At 35.6% G+C, this 21,615-nt stretch overlaps 1 protein-coding gene across 8 annotated transcripts in view; it reads left to right on the top strand.

The window, feature by feature from the left end:
- The window catches only part of LOC149808102 (uncharacterized), a 534,871-nt gene that overhangs the window by 165,118 nt on the left and 348,138 nt on the right, over positions 1 to 21,615 (top strand). For 4 of the 8 annotated variants that reach the window (XM_089973484.1, XM_089973483.1, XM_089973481.1 and 1 more), the window contains exon 2: positions 6,246 to 6,294. The gene's annotated coding sequence lies outside the window, so the exon portion shown is untranslated. Of the gene's footprint in view, positions 1 to 5,666; positions 6,295 to 19,505; positions 19,684 to 21,615 lie in introns of those variants that run through there. The other 4 variants (XM_089973485.1, XM_089973491.1, XM_089973490.1 and 1 more) reach the window with 3 other exon arrangements.

Below are 21,615 nucleotides of genomic sequence, written 5' to 3' on the forward strand. Positions count from 1 at the left end.
CAATTTGGTTTCCTGTATTGGCAATCATGTTATTTTATCATAGAGCTATATATTCATGGCACACTTTGGTTTTCTTTTATTGGCAATCATGTTTACTTTATGAGAGAGATATATATATTCATGGCACAATTTGGTTTCCTGATTAGAAATAATGTTTTTTTTTAATTTATCAGAGAGATATATATTCATGGCACAATTGAATTTTCTGATTAGCAATCATGTTTATTTTATTAGAGAGCTATATATTCATGACACAATTTGGTTTCCTGATTAGCAATTATGTTTATTTTATAAGAGTGATTTATATTCATGGCACAGTTTGTTTTTCCTGTATTGGCAATCATGTTTATTGTATCACAGATCTATATATTCTTAGCACAATTGGGTTTCCTGTATTAGCAATCATGTTTATTTTATTAGAGAGCTATGTATTCATGGCACAATTTTGTTTTCCTCTATTAGCAATCATGTTTATTTTATCAGATATGTATATAATCATGACACAATTTGGTTTTCCTGTATCGGAAGTCTTGTTAATTATCTTGTTAAAACATTATGATCATAAACTTAATAACAGAATGAAGCGAAACCATTTTGTAAAACTTAACAAGCAATTTAATTATCATTGTAAAAAAAAAATTAAGAGCAATGTACAGTATGATGAATTGAATCCAGTATAGTCCTGAAAAAGTTCTTTTAATGTCCAAAAAGAATGAAATATTCCGTATAAATTTCAGATCCAGGAATATACTTGTCCGCCAACAGTCCTGACATGTCAAAATGGCGTTGTCCAAAATTCCTTTGAATAATTCACAATAGTTCCAAAACAATAATAAAGTCCAATGAGCACTTTCTTTTACCACTGAATAATCCAAACAAATGTTTTACATCTCAAAAATTATCTAAATACAACACTAAATATGTCTGCAAACTTGATGATACAACAAGAACATAATACATAAGACAGAGAAAACTGCACAATCTGATATACGTATATACATGCCAAAAGTCTCAAACAGGCATAGCATCACTACTCTAACATGAAAATTCCAATATCGTAACAGAACTGATAAGATTAACCCATCCAATAGGAATTAACTTCATTCTTTTAAGATACCACCTGACCGACCTATCAAATGAGAAAAAGCCCGAAACTCGTAAACATATTTACTAATAACTTTATTATTAGTAACTGTCAACATGTACGCAAGCGTCTATTTATAGATCCTAAGTAATTTTAAGTTCTGTAAGGTCTTAAATTAGAATCCATGCACATACGAAATGTCAACTAAATATAACGATAATTGACATCCAAGAATAAAAAGTTTAAAATATTATATATACATATATATATTCAACCCACACTCTGGTTTTCATGTATTGGCAATCGTGTTATTTATTTTATCAGAGAGCTACATATTCATGCCTCACTTTGGTTTTCGTGTACTAGAAATCTTGTTATTTATTTGGCAATTTAAATCACCTTTAAAAGTGAGAATGAAAAGGTTGGTGTTGATGATAATATATTTTGTATAAGGTATTTATAGCAACAAAAGTTAAAGGAATTACAGATTTGATTATTTGGAGACGCAATACTGAGCGGGAGTAAAGCTCATTGGAACGCGTTTATATACGCAGAATGATCGTAATTTTAAGAGCTACTTTCCTATCATCTAATATTTAAATTGTACACGCTGTTTTGAACATATCTGAAGCATACAACTTCTGGTTACAGAAAACTCTTCCCCTGTAATCCAAGACGAGGCTCTGTCAGTATTATCTTTATGGACATGATAAGTTAAATTATCCCCAGTCCACACGAAATATGCCATGATTTGTAGGCTGAATAATTGAATGAAGTATTTAACGATGTACAAGTTCAACTTGATTGCCTATGATAACACTCCGCGTTCTTCAATTTGCTTTGTGCACATTCATCTATAAGCTATAATGGAATGATAAATTATATCAATACAACGTTTATGCTTTCTCTGTCATCTCCGCCCTAACCAACCGATTACAGCGGCTCGATTTACCAGGGAGATTTTAAACGCATCTGTTTATAATTTCTGTCTTTACCATTGTGCAAATGAATTTCTTTAGTGAAAAGGGACTCTGAAATTCTCTGTAACTGAAAACATCATACATTTTTAATAAGTACATTACAAACAAGAAAGAGAGCTTAACGATACTTTATTGTTGAATGCGTATTTCCGTTTTGTTTCCCTGTTTCCATTATACATAGAATCTAAAGTACCTGTAATTTTCAGAAGTCGAAAACCCATATGACACAATTTTGCATCAAAGTCATAGCCTAATCACGCAAACATCAACAGGTAACATCAAACATCAACAGCAGGTAACATCAAACGTCAGCAGGTAACATCAAAAATCAGCAGGTAACATCAAACATCAACAGGTAACATCATACATCAGCAGGTAACATCAACCATCAACAGCAAATAACATAAAACATCAGCAGATAACATCAAAGATCAGGAGATAGCATCAAAGATCAGCAGATAACATCAAAGATCAGCAGATAACATCAAAGATCAGGAGATAGCATCAAAGATCAGCAGATAACATCAAACATCAACAGCTGATAACAGCAATATTCAACCTGATCATATTATCAAAGATTCGTACGTTACTGTGTTTTGAAATAATTATATTATTATTGTTACTTTTTTTCTTATAAACAAACAAAAAACTGTCACTTTACACCTTGTGATTGATAACAGAAAGTTCTTTTCTCCGCTCACTTAATGTTGTTGGTTGTTGAAATTATTGTAATTTCAGGCGAAATACTTAATAGTTTCTTGCTATTATAAATTAGGGATGGACAACTTCTCATCCGTATACATAAGCGGACATGAGAAGCCAAACGGGTACTATTTTTCATAGATTTAAAACAGTTTGCACTATTTTTTAAACGTATGAACAGGAATATCATGGTTAGCTCTTCCTCTTAAAATCAACATTATCTACGAGTGCAGATAGGTAACATATTGCAAGTTGCGCAGTTATACGATTGATTTAATTTCGTAAACAAACAAGACAAACATTTAATTTGTGAGTATTTTATATTAGTTGAGAAAGACGTTTGCTGGATCATTCTAAGGAAAGAAAATTAATATGAATACATTTGTACCAGAGAGAGGGAGAAAAAAAGAAAACTAACTACGGTGTGATTAATAGATTCTTCATAGTAATTACTAGAGTCACTTTGCAGTGGAATGTATTTCATAACCTGAAACGACCGAAGCAATTAAGTGTGAGAGCATTTGATAGCTATTTCGATGATATGTTTGGCGAGGCCATCTTTATTCACCTCTCGTTGCCAGAAATACTAATTTACAATTGTTTGCTTACAAAAACGATGATGCGTCAATATGCAAAAGAAAGAAGGACACTTATGTAACCCGTCATTAAATCCATATGTACGTCTAATTAGGTAACGTGATGAACTTTTTTATTGATAGTCTTTAGGTTAAAACAAATAAGACATCGCTTGCAGACCGCTTCGGTGGCCTAGTGGTTAGAGCGCCCGCCTCGGATTCGGGAGGTCGTGGGTTCGATCCCCGGCTGAGTCATACCAAAGATTTGTGGTGGTTGTTGATGTGTCATATCGTGGATGATAATATATTGGATAGCAGTTGCTAATATGTCGATAGGTGGTTGTCAATGTGTCAGTAAGACTAAATCTATCTATTAAATTATATATATATATATATATATATATATATATATATATATATATATATATATATATATATTTTTTTTTTCACGATAGATGCATTGAAAGCGAGTGTATTATATCATATTGCTTGAATATTCCTTCAGAATGTGAAAACAAATATCTTGCTGCTCAAAAATTGTTGTGAGAGCCTTACACAACTGTCTCAGAACTTTATAAAAGAAATTTTTTTCTTAAAGATGGCAGACTACTGCGGTTGTAGAATCGTTGTGTTTACATGGATTTTTACATATTGTATGGCATAAAAGCATGAATATATGTTTCTTACACGTGTTTTACTGACAGAAAAACATCAATTTTGTGACCAATAGCAATAAACGGAAACTGTTTGCTTTAAAGCACGGGAATTATTTTTGGTAAAGATATTTGACTAGTCACCGCTTGGTTCAGTACGAAGATATATCCACTGCCCTATCTTGCCAGCAAGGTCAAAACACGGTATATCCACTGCCCTATCTTGCCAGCAAGGTCAAAACACGGTATATCCACTGCCCTATCTTGCCAGCAAGGTCAAAACACGGTATATTGCATCGTTCGATCTGATTTGTTGGATGTGGTAAAATTATTTTATAAAATGCCAATAATGTAATCTTTAGCAGCAGATTAGGTCATCCCAAACCTACAGTTGTCTTAAATCGATAATTCTTTCACAACAGATTATGTCATCCGAAACCTGTCGTTCTCTTAAATCGCTAATCCTTTTAAACAGATTATGTCATCCTAAACTTGTCGTTCTCTTCAATCGCTAATCCTTTTACAACATATTAGGTCATCCGAAACATGTTGTTCTCTTAAATCATTAATCCTTTTACAACAGATTATGTCATCCTAAACTTGTCGTTCTCTTAAATCGCTAATCCGTTTACAACAGATTAGGTCATCCGAAACCTGTCGTTCTCTTAAATCGCTAATCCTTTTACAATAGATTAGATCATCCGAAATCTGTCGTTCTCTTAAATCACTAATCCTTTTACAACAGATTAAGTCATCTCAAAACTATGACTCTCTTAAATCGCTAATCCTTTTATGATGAACCCAACAATGGTACACTGCCGGTTTTGCTCATCAAGGTAAGAAAATAAAGAAGGGTGGGTGGATGAAGGGTGAATTGAATTGTGTTAGCCTTGATTCTGAAGCAGATTTTATTATCTAACATATCACAGGGTGTATCGTGTACTTTTACCATACTATGGAATTTATCAAGTAGAAACGCAGAAAAAGGAAACATTCTGTGTCTATAGAAGAGTACAGCGAAGTTTACATTAACTAATGATAGGGCATGAAACAACTCTTATTCGTAAATATGTTGTACAACTTCAGTCTAAACCAATCTTGTCTCTTTCGTGGTACATAACTTTTCTACTTTAGCATTGACAATTGACGTACTCCTTCATCTTGTCATTTGTCTGGGTCTGTTTTCGCTGCTGTCTCCAAAGTTTCCATGTCCTTCTGTGTTCCTCTACCTTCGATCTTGCTGCATCTATCGTCCATTGACTGTCGGAGATATAACTTTTTCTACTAAGCATTTACTCTTTAACTGTGTCTCCGTGCTGGGTGTAAATAACGTTTTCATGCTATAGATTATTTTCATCAGATTTTTCAGTTCTTGTCCGTTTTATAAACATTCTTCTTTCTCAATAGTTGTGAAAACATTGTCCTTAAATATTATAATGTCATACCTTGTATATATTACAAAACCCTCACACTAATCGCACGATATCACCTACTTTTCTCGTTCAACCCGAATCTCGCGTGGGTTCGTGAGCAAGAACGAGACTAGTCATCTACTTGATGCTATAAGTATTTCTCGTACTGATACAATCGGTAGAATTTAACAGTGTCTTTGGGTACATGTTATTTTTTCTCGACTTTCGTGTCTAAAGATAGTGAAATGACACTGAGAGTAAAAACGACGCTTATGTATCGCTTGCCTTCAGTTTGGCTTCGCAAATGACATATCTCTTCGTTGATTTCTCTAATTACAGACGTTCATCTCAAGTGTGCATACCTATCTTGGGTGGTGGTTGTGAATAATGCATATCTATGCATATTGTGCTCTTAATATAGGACCCTGAGATCTAATTAGTACGAGAAGTCAAGGCGTTGTATATTATTATAATTACATTGTGTTTTACCGGTTTCCATGGCAAACAAGTCATAAAAAGTCTGGAATGCGTTCCTTCCTAACACAAGTGAGGATTGTCATGTTAGTCAAAGATTTCAAAATTTCTGGCATTGTACCTGACATCCAAGAGTCCATTCCTCACGAATAGGTTGGATATTTGCAAAATTGGCTCCTTTGTTAACTTAACATTCTGACTCAATATGAAATTCCAAACCAACAAGTTAAACACGTGTGGAGCAAACGAGATGAGAAGATAAAATATATGAAGCTGAAACATGGGGAAATTGGAATCTTATGATGATGTTATCCACTTATACCTACATAAAAGGAGAACTTAAAATATATCTCATTTAATTTCAGTGGAATGGAATGATACAATCCTGAGCATTCTTCTTCACGAACATATCAGGTAGGTGAAATTTAATCAAATTAGCTATTGGCAGCGAAAACTTTTTTTTTGGTAAAAAATCGTATTTGTTTTTGTTTCTGATTTATGTATGCATATTCATGAGAGAGGCAATTAAGTTAATTACAGCAATGCTTATCTTCGTGTACACCTGTGAGACATCTTCGTGTACACCTGTGAGACATAAATACATAGAGATTTCCAACATATTTTGTTGAGCTGGCAAACTAGTATAACGCCATAACGTGAAAATACACAAAGGTTTCAATTTCAATTTTATCTTTACGATGATTTATCAATTTGACTTTGCAACACTCCCTAATGAAAGCGAATTTTTGGATGATGTCATCCAAGTCACAAGTTGTCAGCAAGTCACGTGATATCATCAAAGTCACATGATGCCAGTCAAGATCTGATGAGAGTAATACCCATAACGGCCGAACTATGAAAACGACTACAGTTGTGAAACGCCGCCGTAATTGGTCTTAGTTGACCTTTTGTTGCTGTTGACGTGGCGTCTCATTTTGTCTGGTGGACAACGTTTAAATCTGGTTTTAAACTTTAAACATTTAACACTGTCTGAAATAACTTCATACCATTTTTTCTTTATATCACACCTGCTGGATTCCCTTGCACACATATGTAACGATACACACCCAGTTATAACCATGTACGTTTTACCTGCATCTACGCTTGTTGCCAGACTTTATGCATTCGGAAATCTTTGGAACAATATACATTTCAAACTAATGGCCGTTGACCAAGGAAGATCACAGAACTCTGCTGTAAGCATTTCGTCAATTTTCTACAAGTACATGTCAAGAAAAGTTTTCAAAACAAAATATTGATTATTAAATATTGGCTACTAGTCTGCTGTCACTTAGGCTAGAACCGCTGTTTAATGTCAATGTTTCCTATACAGTGCGCATACTGAAATATATGTGTGTGATTTGGATTTTTAACGTAGCTTTAACAATTTTTCAGTCATATCGCTACGATGTCTGCAATGTGGCAGTTTATAGTGATGTCTAGCACTGGGGCATCATGCCGCAGACATGTAGCATGATGTCCCACCCAGTCACATTATCCTGACACCGGGCCGACCAGTCCTAACACTAACCTCTTAATGCTGAGCGCCAAGCGAGGCAGCTGTTAGTACAATTTTTGTAAGTCTTTGGTATGACTCGGCCGGGGATCGAACCCACGACCTCCCGCATCCGAGGCGAACGCTCTAACCACTAGACTGCCAGAGCGGTACTGAAATATATATGTTTACGTTGTAACTGCTGGTCTCAGATTTTATTAGATTGATTCTCCTCTTAAATATCGAGATAATGCACACCTTAGTTGTGGCAGTGCAGTTTCACCATCTTCATTCAAGCAACGGTAAACCTTCTTCAGACAAGCAACGGTAAAACTTCTTCAGACAATGCGTGTATTGGACTCATAGTCAACATACAGAAACACCATAAAATAAAAAATCCAGTAAATACATAAACTTCATCCTTAGTACAAGCCTCCGCGTGGAGCGGACAATATGACCCGCCGAATTTTGTAATCTATATGTGTTTGAAAAACGTGTTTTCAATTCCACACCTAAAGAATCAGGTGCTAATTGTAGTCCTGCGTGTTCCTAGGTTAAGTTTGCAAAAGGACTGAATTTGTATCAATCGAAGAGTGTATTTTCACCCATTTCAAGGCTGGTTCACTTTCTTCTATATAATTAGCAGCGTGCGTCTTCAAAAAACCGTGGCTACAGACCCTTGGTTCACTCACTAGAGTTTGTATTTGATTCTACAAAATGAATCTTGCAGTTGAAAACTAGCTCTTTTGAAATTATTTTATCATCAGTAAAATGATACAGGACAGGAAATGTTCGTTTGACAGAAACAAACATTTTGCTTATGTAATAGCCGATATACACGTTGGATCGTTTAACCAATATCCGATATACACGTTGGATCGTTTGACCAATAGCCGATATACACGTTGGATCGTTTAACCAATAGCCGATATACACGTTGGATCGTTCAATGATACTGAACGAGATTTGAATTTAGATTTGTAACGTAGCTTTAACAGCTTTTCAGTCATATCGTTATGATGTATGCAGTGTGGTAGTTTATAGTGATGTCTAGCACTGGGGCACCATGCTGCAGACATGTAGCATGATGTCCTACCCAGTCACATTATCCTGACACCATGCCGACCAGTCCTAACACTAACCTCTTAAAAATGCTGAGCGCCTAGCGTGGCAGCTGTTAGTACAATTTTTTTTCATAAGTCTTTGGTATAACTCGGCAGGGGTTCGAACCCGCGACGTCCCGCATCCAAGGCGGACGCTCTAACCACATGAACCACCGGAGGGATCTACTGAAAAGAAAAAAAAAACGAGACTTACAACGTCGCTACATATTCAGTGTGTGTTTAGACTCGTACGAACAATAAGTGTCAAACGACTATCCAAAAAATATATAATGATTCAGCGAAGCTAATGTTCTTTTTATGTGCATGCAAATACAGTCATTGAATTATTATAAAAAACAAGTCGACCACATAACAGTCAAGTTTACAATCGTTATGGTAAAGCCGGTTTTGCATTATCTAATTATTCCAAAGCAAGGCTTAGGGTGTGTGCCCTATATATGTGCAAGTTGTAATAATTTTTTGTGACTTATCAGTATTTGCTGTTCACAAATATGTGCAAGTTGTAATAATTTTTTTGTGACTTATCAGTAATTGCTGTTGCACAAAAAAGAACAGGCCACGAAAATAGTTATATGGCCATAGTTCTACCCTCACGTACGGATTATGAAGACAATGGTTGCCTATTTGTATGAATGTGTGTTACTATATATACGTTTTGCAGTTCCTGTGCGCGGTAAAATGCATACACAGATGCAACCAAAAATAATATCAAAAACTTGTATCCATCGTCAGCTTAAACTAATGAAATAACTCATTGCGATCAGTCAAACGACAGTTGTAGAGCGTCACTTGAATTTTAATAAATCGGATGAGAAATGGTCATGTTTGATTAGACATGGACAAAATTTGTATTCACCTTTAAGACAAGCGCTGCCGAAATGACAATATTATATACACAGCATATGCTATATACACAGCATATGCTACACATTGGTAATTCAGCGACAGAATGAAAGTGATAGTTAAACATATTATTACAGATATGAACACAAAATACAGACTCAAAAAGTGCATAAAGCTTTGTGGACTGTGTTTGCTGAGCTCGGTCAATTAGGCACAATGAATGCAGCGCAGTGCATCAACGTTTAGATTCGACACAGTGAAGGTAGTGCATTGTATCAGCATGAAATTGGACACAGTGAATGTAGTGTAATATATCAGCATGACAATGTTCTCATAAAGTACAAAAATAGTTTTCCTATATCAAAGTTCCGATCGTAAATTTTCCAGGATACATTTTTAGCAGATCATTAGAATGTGTCCAATTATATTTATTTTTGGTTGGGGGGAGAAAAACAAAAGGTGAAAGATGATTTTTGAATCAAACCTTAACGATGCATGTCCTATACCGATGGAAATGTCAAGGACGAAGGCGTCAACACCTACAATAATAATAATAATAATAATACATATACACTGGTCAATTAAATCTTGGAATAAACACTTTCTGTCTCTGACAAACGTGCATATTTCTTACAAGGTGATATTTGGATAAACGTTTATCCTGTAAATATTTATTATTCTGCATGTTTTGTTATCGTTTTTGTTTGGGGGTTGAACTCAGTTTTTCAGCAAAGGATAGGCTATACGTGGTGGCCTGTAAATTTGATGGAGGAAGAACCCGGGAAAAACCACCGACGCAATGGAAGCTACTGCCAAGCTTTCTTGCATACCCACGTTGGCTGAGCCGAGACTCGAACCTTGCAGACAGAAGTTGGATGTCACTAATCAGTAAAAGCGAGCGTCTTATACCACTTGGCTAAATATGTCTATGTCATGCATTGTGTCTGTGTATGTCTGTGTTCTTATTCTGTATAAATGTTTTATATCTATGCATAGTATCTATGCATAGTTCTCTCTCTCTCTCTCTCTCTTTCTCTCTCTCTCCACACACACACACACACACACACAAACACACACACACACACACACACACACACACACACACACACACACACACACATATATATATATATATATATATATATATATATATATATATATATATATATATATATATATATATATATATATATATATATATATATATATATATATATATATATATATATATATATAGATCATGGACACACCCAAGCAATTTTCAATTCATGAAATATTTTAATTCAGGGATACTTAAAAGAAGCGGTGCTATTTACGACATGAAATTCATTAACAGACTCAAATTGTACAAAGTAGTGGTGCTATTTACGCCATGTACTACATTTATATGTACTACATTTATAGATTAAAATTGTATATCGTAGTGTTGGTATTTATGCTTCATTTAAAGACATATATATATATATATATATATATATATATATATATATATATATATATATATATATATATATATATATATATATATATATAATATATATAGAGAGAGAGAGAGAGAGAGAGAGAGAGAGAGAGAGAGAGATTGTATTTAGTTCCAAGAGGTGAAGCACTGAATGAAATAAGGCATTTGATAGCTTCCACTGACCATGGCACGGTAGGAGTGGGAAGTCATTTTGCATTATTCTCCGCAGCTTTAAGAAAAACACATGTTGAAATTATAATAAGAGAGAGTCAACTTACGATTTTGTTTTTAACGATTCTGCACGCTGTGGCGTAAACAAGACTAGTCGATATATTGACCTGTAGAAGTGTGCATTTTCTCTTGTACACAGACGTGATTCATGATATCCACTAACATTCCGCAACAGATGGTTCATGGAGAGCACATATAAAGTAAACTATTTTTAAGAAAAAACTTTGAGTAAAGCAAATGGATAGAAAAGCGTTTTCAACATTCGTCTGACGGACTATATAATTTGGTATGCAGCCTATGTATCTGTTGCTTGTAATGTTAAATATCATTAAAATCGATTCGTGAGAGTGGATGTTAACTTTAAGCTGATTTTCGTTGCTGTTTGCTTTATCCACTACTCAGATAGCGTCTTTTATACTAAATCTAAGAAGGGGTCAAATCTGTTGTTATTCACAGCTGTAATATTAACATCTTTTCGAATAATATATGTGTGTGTGTGTATGTCTGTCTTCGCCTGCTACACAAAAAGCTTAAATGATTAACAAAATCGAAAACTAGGTCATCATTAAAGGCTCCTTAACCTTGGTTTAGATATTTACCCACAGCGTTGCTTATTTTTCGAGTTATTATGCGGCATTCTCCATCCTTTTATGATAACGAGGAGTTGTAAATTATCGCATATAGCAACAATCTCAGAAGAATTTGATTCCCATTTTTTTTTTCTAGAGATATGTCAATTTGCTCCCCTGCTGATATAGTTTAAAACTACAGGTACAAAGTCTATACTCGCATTTGAAACTTTCGCGAAGACGATAAATAAATTACAATTTTGTCTTTGCAAACAATGTGGTGGAAAAAAACAACACAAAATGAATATTTTGGGACAATTTCGTTTGTAAAGCACGCAAGTATGCTCCACTATTGAGAGAGAGAGAGAGAGGTGATCTGGATTTTTAACGTAGCTTTAAATAAAATTTCAGTCATATCGCTACGATCTCTGCAGTGTGACAGTTTATAGTGATGTCTAGCACTGGGGCATCATGCTGCAGACATGTAGCATAATGTCCCACCCAGCCACATTATCCTGACACCAGGCCGACCAGTCCTAACACTAACCTCTTAATGCTTAGCACCAAGCGAGACAGCTGTTAGTAACATTTTTGTAAGTCTTTCGTACGATTCGGCATGGTATCGAACCCACGACCTTCCGCATCCGAGGTGGACGCTCTAGTCTAACCACTAGGCCAACGGAGCGGTCATTACCAGAGAGGGAGGGAGGTGGATGGATGGATGTCGGTTGGTCGGTTGGTGGATAGATAGATAGATAGATAGATAGATAGATAGATAGATAGATAGGTATGTAGGTCGGTAGGTAGATAGACAGACAGACAGGCAGACAGACAGACAGACAGATAGATAGATAGATAGGTAGGTATATATATATATATATATATATATATATATATATATATATATATATATATATATATATATATATATATATATAGATGTAGATAGATAGATAGATAGGGAGGTAGGTAGGTAGATAGATAGATAGACAGATAGATAGATAAAGCCATCATCATCGTACAGACCAACTGAAGATAGGGTTCACATTATTTTCTTTAAGCTATCGTCATGACACAGACTAAATTAAGATAGGGTTCGCATTACATTCTTTACGTCATCATCGCACAGACCAAATGTAGATAGGGTTGACACTACACTCTTTACGTCATCATCGCACAGACCAAATGAAGATAGGGTTGACACTACACTCTTTACGTCATCATCGCACAGACCAAATGAAGATAGGGTTGACACTACACTCTTTACGTCATCATCACACAGACCAAATGACGATAGGGTTGACACAACACTCTTTACGTCATCATCGCACAGACCAAATGAAGATAGGGTTCGCATTCAGACCAGCAAATACTTGTTTAGTGTGGTCGATATCAGAAATATAAACAGATTAATAATTTAAAGATGACGACAAAAACGATGATAATGTCGACCAGCACCACCAAAACATCAACGCCGGTGGTTGCGACAATAACGACAATGATGTTATTCTTAATGATTCTGCTGCTGATGATGATAATGATGATGATGATGATGATGACAACGATGATTCCAGCGAATGCATTAGATTTACATCGTTAGTCATCAAGCCATGCTGAAACAGACCTCCATAATCTGAAGCCTTCGATCTATGCTTGTTTGATGCGTAGGGGCAAACTAACCTACTGGCTTATACTGGATGATTGCAGGATCCAATATATAAGCTGTTCAAGGAAAAAGAATATTTTCTACGTGCATATTGATTATGATATTCCGAATATTGTTTGGTACGCAAATCTGTCCTTGTAACTGCCTAATTTTTCAAGATTTTATTCGACAACCCAACAAAAAATTCTTATGATCATTAGTTTCGTTTCATTCTAGCACACGCTACGTAAGTAATCATATCATGATCCTGGGTTGATCAATATGAGCTTGCATGAAGACAGGAAATACATAAATTAACTGCAAATGAATACATCTTGGGAGTAAACATCATAAATTAAAACACAAGTGGAGGGAACTGGTCAGATGTTCAGCTGCAGCACAGCGCCTCGACGACCACACCAGGTTACGAGACTGATGATGATGAACCATAACCATTAGAGCAAGAGCAACAGCTGGTTTTAAAATGGGATTACAAATTTAAATATACACACATTTTTTATATAAAATTTCTTTTTAGCGAAGAAATAACCAAATAACTGGAATCGTATTTCCCATTGACTTGTTTCTTCATCTAAGTACATGTTGTCTCATAAGAGATATCACATGCTCGTATTTCATCGGCTCATCTTCCCCTTATGATTTTAAATAATCAATCAAAAACGATTAAAAAAATTTCTTCTTTGAAAACCGTTGTTGCAACACTGTTAATCTTTAGTGCCTTGCAGCCCAACATGATTCTGAGACCAATGATGTATTTTTCTAAGATAACATGGTGACTGATGACTTCTTTGAGTCGGGGCAGTACGAGATGCTCCTATATATATATATATATATATATATATATATATATATATATATATATATATATATATATATATATATATATATATATATATATATATATATATATATATATATATATGTATATATATATAGTGTTCATGACTTGTTTTATTCAATGCAGAAAGACAATCGGTTGGCCTTGTCTTCTTCAGACGATACTTTAATGTCATTAGTATAATGAGAAAAAGAGTATTATATTTTACATTGATCCATGTCGAAGAAAATTTTCTAAAATGCTTTATTAAGATTTCTGGGTAAAGGACAGCTCAAAAAAGGGCCATATAGGTAGCGGAGGAAGAAAAGCACCCATACCAAAGTGAAACACTCGTATCAAACTTAACATTTTGCCAATCATTTGTCTACTTCTTCTAATTTAAAAAGAAACTATGAGTTATATAATTCGCCACGAAACGCACCCTTTGAATGGTATGTAAATCTGACGATTAAATCAGAGTGTGATCACATATAATACCACGTATGGGTTTTTCCCTAATGAGACCTCCAGTAGCAATATAAAATTCCTGATCTGAAAAGATAATACTGTTTTTTCCAATGTCCCTTTCACCTTTCAAAAACTTAACGGTTTAAAATGGTTTTCATGCGCGCCCCCATAACTTCTGCTATGTTCTCATAATCGTAGAAATTACTGATCTTCTCGTTCACTACTTTATTTTTAAGTGCAATAATAATGTTCGGATTCTATTAGCATCTACCGATATCTTCGGATACTAGTAGCATCTACCGATATCTTCGGATACTAGTAGCATCTACCGATATCTTCGGATACTAGTAGCATCTACCGATATCTTCGGATACTAGTAGCATCTACCGATATCTTCGGATACTATTAGCATCTACCGATATCTTCGGATACGAGTATCAACTTTGAATACTAATAGCAACTACTGATATCTTCGAATACTAGTAGCAACTACTGATATCTTCGGAAACTAATAGCAACTACTGATATCCTTGGATACAAATAGCATCTAATCATATCATAGATACTAACAGCAACTACTTCTATCTTCCAAAACTAATAGCAACTACTGATATCTTCTGTTGTTAATAGCAACAACCGATATCTTATAGTACTAACAGCAACTACTGATATCTTCTAATGCTAGTAGAAACTACTGATATCTTCGGAAACTAATAGCAACTACTAATATCTTTGGATACAAATAGCAACTTCCCATATCTTCAGTTACTAATAGCAACTACTGATCTTTCTGGATACAATAGCATCTAATGATATCATGGATACTAAAAGCAACTACTGCTATCGTCCCTTGCCAAGGAAAATAATAACAGCTAATTATATCTTTGAATACTAACAGCAGATACTGATAATTTAACTCGTCGGTATGATCCGAAAACAGAAAAGTTAGCAAAAAAGGTGCATAAACGTTTTTTTTTTTTCATTCACTCAAAAAAAGCTTAACAGGATAGGGTGAACTTGAAAATATTTATGTATGAACTGTTACTGAAATCAGGTGCGCCACTTATTTTGTGACATGATACTTCTTTGTATTGATATATGGAATACTAATATATTGACTCAGATTTCTTATTGCTGTGGGTCTTTTATACTTAATTAGACGAGCACCTGCTGCTCCCGGTGTATACACGCTCTGCTTATTGCTAGTCTACCTTTGGTGTAACAGTGTAGCGGGTGTTTACAAATCTGCTTGAATGGAGGAATTTGACTGACAGCTGAACCGATGTGGATAAATCTCTCCCTTTTGTATAGATTCTTGGAAATGGGGGAATGCGTGAGATGCAACATTTGCTATATCCGGTGTTGTGGGCAACTGTACTGCATGAGACATAACATTTGCTGCATCCGGTGTTGTAGTGTAGTTGTAATATCCTGACAAATTAAGGATCAATAACAAAAATAAAAGAACGTGCATCCGCCAGGAAACCGACCTCACTGATAAAGTGTTTAAAGGAATTACACTCAGGTCTGATAAGCTGGTCGGGGCCCTGAGTGGCCGAGTGGTCTAAAGCGCTCATCGTTACGGATCATTGCCATCTCACCTCTGTCTTCGTGGGTTCGAGTCTCAGGTTCGGCCAGTGTGGGTACGTGAGAAAGCTTGCCACTGGCTTCTCGTGGGTCGGTGGTTCTTTCCGGGTTTTTTTCCGGGTTCTTCCTCCACCATTTATACTGGCCGTCATGTATAGCCTATCTTTTGCTGAAAAATGGGGTTAAACCCTACAACAACAACAACTTAAACTGGTCATCTACAGTTGTACCGAAATAGTCTCCCTTACACTACTACGCATGCGCGAAGGATTATAATGAGGACAATATTCAGAACCATGTGTACTGAAACATTGTATACAAGTAATACTCGTATCTCTATCTTTAGGGTTTAATTATCTAAAGTCACTGCAGTCTCAAATGGATAACTTAGTAAGTAAAATACCGAGCCAGATTTGACTACAAAGAATTCCTTTTTATTTAGATTCTGAACTACACTGACATCAGTGTTTTGCCGAAAATGATTAACGATGAAAACAACGAGCAAAAAGCAAAATGACTCCCACCTCTAGAGCAAGGGGTCTTTAACCAAGGTATAAAAAAACAAAAACATTCGGCTGCATTTTGATGTTTTTCTTTTCGCATATGAATAAGACCAGGGATGTGCAATAATTTTCTCAAGGTTGTGGGTGCGGACACTCCACGAATATTTGTAACTCGTTACGAGCTGCACATTTCTACTATATTAATAAAACTACCCCACAGTATGTTGTATAAAGTCCCCATTATGTCATTATGTTCTCTCAACAGTAAATACACTTAATAACAATTATCTCAGTAACATTTATCCAAAATGTAACTAAGGAGGCAAATAATATTGTAAATCTAGTAGTTTCCCCAGTTGCCGGGAGTCATGACGGGCTGGATAAAAATGTTAGACTGGTGGAATAATTTTGCCCACCCCGGAATGAGATGATAGAGGTCAAAGCTTTAAATCTATACAGGTCATTTAAACGTACACACACTTACTGTTTGTGTATGCTGTTGTTTTCTTATCTTTAATTAATGGGAAAAAAAATGAATGCGATAAAACATTTACAATTATTTGGGATTTGATTCACAACGCTGTAAGTTCATCTTAAATTTTTACTTTGTAGCTTAGAGAATAAAATTATTTGTTGAATTTTACTAAACGTTCTGGCTTTGCTTTTCTCTGTCACATAATTTAAGATCACTGATTTGCAACACTGTATAGTTAATGCCAAATAAATTCTACTATATATTGTACTTCCATGTTGAATCGACCTTAAGACTACATATGCGTGTATCTTAATCCGTTGTGGTGACAGCACACTGTTGCTGTCTACACGTGGATTTAAGTCCCTTCCCGGAACAATACACTTTTGTCTTGACTGTAAATTAGTTTTCATCAGTCTACAGACCCGGTTCTTGTTATTACTCATTCAAAAACTTGCAGGTGCGTACGCTGCTAATGATAGTGCCACGGATACATGTGCAAAGCCAGCGTACACAGCCAGTGTACATAGCCATTGTACACAGCCAGTGCACATAGCTAACGTATACAGTCAATGTACATAGCCAGTATACATAGCCAATGTACATAGCCTGCGTATACAGCCAGTGTACATAGCCAGTGTACACATCTATTGTACATAGCCAATATACATACCCAGCGTACACAGACAGCGTACATAGTGTACACAGCCAGTGTGCATAGCCAGCGTATACGGCCAATATACATAGCCACTGTACACAGCAAGTGTAATAGCCAGTGTACATAGCCAGCGTATACAGCCATTGTACATAGTTCTGAACATCAATATCTCTCTTTTTCTGGAGGGGGCGGGGAAGCGTAACTGTGTGTGTGTGTGTGTGCGTGTGTGTATGTGTGATTTGGATATTAAAAGTAGCTTTAACAATTTTTCAGTCATATTGTTACGATGTCTACAGTATGACAGTTTATAGTGATGTCTAGCACTGGGGCATCATGCCACAGACATGTAGCATGATGTCCCACCCAGTCACATTATTCTGACACCAGGCCGACCAGTCCTAACACTAACCTCTTAATGCTGTGTGCCTAGCGAGGCCGCTGTTAGTACCATTTTTGTAAGTCTTTGGTATGACTCGGCCGGGAATTGAACCCACGACCTCCTGCATCCAAGGCGGACGCTCTAACCACTAGGCCACCGGAGCGGTAGCGTAACTGTATGACATATGTATATCTAAATGTATTTCCTTAGAATTATTGGAGCGGTTGAATTTTGACCCCACATCAAAATCACCTGAATCAACAAAGTATATTTTCTACGTTTTAAGTCCCATTTGCAAATACTTAATTTATAGAACGCATTGGGCGAATGTTACTCCTTTATAAGCAGTAAATACAACGTCCAACCTTATGGAAATCATCTCCAAGTATTACGTATTCGTCCATAACGTACTGGACGAATGTTACTCCTTTATAAGCAGTAAATACAACGTCCAGCCTTATAGAAATCGTCTCTAATTATCACGTATTTGTCTATAACGCATTCATTGGGCGAATGTTACTCCTTTATAAGCAGTAAATACAACGTCCAACCTTACAGAAATCGTCTCCAATTATCACGCATTCGTCCATAACGCATTCTTCCAAAGCAAAGTAGTATATTCAGCAGTAATATATTCCAAAGTTTGGGGAATAATTCGAATTAATCTAGAAAATTAATCTGGAGACAGTCTTCTTGATTCCCAATGATCGAGTTGGCTTGCAGTAAATAGGTATGCGCGTGCAAATGCACCGTGCATGTTATCGGTATAGTTGCAATTCATATTCGAAAGGTTTTAAAGGACGACTTTGATGAATCCATATTATATGTATATTCCCAGTTTATGTTGACCACACCAAACTGTGAATTTGTGACAACTAATTAACTCACTACTTTATTTATGATATTTATGAATCTTGTACTTTTCATGGTTTCGCCATTACTTAAAATCGTAAATAATTCAAGGTTAGAATGTGTCAGCTGACCACCCTATTTTGTTCTCATAAATATTTACATTCCTGAGGAACCCGTATGTGCCTTCGTATCAGTGTATGCCTGCAGGAAGGTCAATGTGATACAACGAACACATACTTACCTAGTGTATTTCGCAGTTTCCATGGCAAACAATTTATAACAAGTCTGGAATACTTCCCCTTTGACACAAACGAGTAGCTCTCTGTTACCTTTCTAATTCCGTAAATTTTTACATCATTCTAAGAGTACTTGCGATAATAAATTTCCCTGAAAATGATTGGATGTTTTGCGAACTGGGCTAATTCGTTGACTCGACCCTCAGATTCAATATGAAATGCCGAACCACTTGTACAATCCAGTGAGAGACAGCCGATGCGGAGAGATATGAGGAAGCAGCTTCGATGGTTGTAATCTAACGATGCTTGATCTTTTGGACAATTTTAGCAACTCGTCTCATTTGAGTTTCGAAGAGTAGAAAATTTATATTAACTTCAGTCATCCGGTGCCAGATTGGATATAAATGTTACCCTAACCAGTTTCCATGCAAAGCTTCACCGGTAGGTACCCTATATTTCGCTATTCTAAAGAAATTACTAGTGCTTTTGTGTTGTTGTTGTTTGTTTTGTTTTTGTAATGAAGATATTTATCACTATCATATAATTTATAGACAATATTTCTGAATTGTTGACGTATCTATAGGGGCAGTCAAAATACTAAAATGTAACATCGATATTTCGTGCAATAGTTGGGCGCCAATATAAATACCTTATTTCAAGAATTAATAATAAGGTATTAGCACGTTTTTTAAGCTGATTCAATTTACGCCAATATTTGAGACAGCATTATCAGAAGCGTGTTTAATATACAATTGATTTTAAGTTTATTCCACTTCCTGAGTCTAAGAAAACTCCTGGACGTCTTGATTTAGCGTATCGTTATATGACATCGAATTACTCTAATAAAAAATCAATCATGCATGTGCCTTTCAATTGTAGGCAACATATCACATTTTTCAGACTGTGTTAAACTTCTTATACGTATTCTGCCAAATATGAGAACTGTTCAAATCGTATTTTATGTACATTGGAGGTTGTTAAGCATATCGACATCAACTTTGCATGGATAACTTTGCATGGATAACTTTGCATGGATAACTTTGCATGGATAACTTCCACAGCTACTAGCTTTTTAAATACAGATCGATAATATTACATCACCTCTACTCGGATGGTTTCGGTCCCTCTCGATGAGTCGCAGATGCATAACCTTTACTGCACATGCGTAGCCTTCATGTCACCGAAATACATTGTGTAGCGTAAATGTGACATGTAAAACTATGTGACTCGTGCGTTATTCAGTTTGTTGTATCAATTGCAGCAGAGACATGTGCATGATTGCATAAGAAATATTTTAAAGAAATGAGACAATTATTGAGTGCTAAACATTGTAGACTCTCTAAGGAGTTGATCTGGTTAATGTATGAAATTATTTATTGTGTATTACCATTAAAATGCACAAACACAACTTTGGACGTAGAAACGTTTTCTCGTGTACGTCAGTGCATATCAGGGCGATCTATACTTCTTTAATAATATTTTTGTAGCCTCATCTGTAATGTTCTTGCATTTCATTGTTCTCTAACGGCATTTGTTAGTATATTATGGATGTCGTTTTTACGGATCATCAACACAAGCAGGTTACTTAGTGTCAAGGCAATCGGAGCAAAGACCCTTGCCAAATGAAACACCGCAGTAGCCGACTCAGGTTGATTCAACTGTAAGATTCGAACGCGCGACCTTTTCATCACGCGTCTGGCACACTAACCACTGAGTGATGGATTAAACTGAAAATGTTCAAATAGGTTTGGGATAACAATAGACCTTTGAATGTTATCCATTATTTAAGGAAATTCGAATTGTTACGCAAAACATGATCTTTTATTGGAGAATTTGAGCATAACCATCAATATAGAACACAGAAAAGAAAACATCAGCAAGTGATTTATAGGTAATGAAAATAATACTGCTGCAAAAATATAAATGCCTTACCGATGTATACTTTGTCATACAAACGCATCGTTTTTCGCGAAAAGGCAAAAGTGAATTTACGGGTAAAGTGGTTACATTAATCATTCGCGGCCTGAAGAAGAAATCGATAATGAAAGGTTTAATCTATCCTGAGTTATCTATCATAGAAATTCAATTTTATGTTATTTATCCTCGATTTTGACCTTGAAACCCTCCTACAAGGTGTTACTTATGAGTTGTGTGCACTCGTACATAATTAATAAAAAATACCTTTTAAAAGAAGCTGAATGCAGATGAGCAGAGACTTTAATTTGATACATTCCTAAATTAAATGAACGCAAATGAAAATTTAGTGGGACAAACTGAAGTATGGATTTCTTTGGCTTCATGCTTCGGTTGGTAACCTGTGTTTGCTACACACTGAGTGAAAAATGAAAGGGAAATCCATACACGTTTCAATAA

Source organism: Sinohyriopsis cumingii, chromosome 1 (assembly GCF_028554795.1).
Source record: "Sinohyriopsis cumingii isolate HCF-2022 chromosome 1, ASM2855479v2, whole genome shotgun sequence".
NCBI classification, from domain to species: Eukaryota; Metazoa; Mollusca; class Bivalvia; order Unionida; family Unionidae; genus Sinohyriopsis; species Sinohyriopsis cumingii.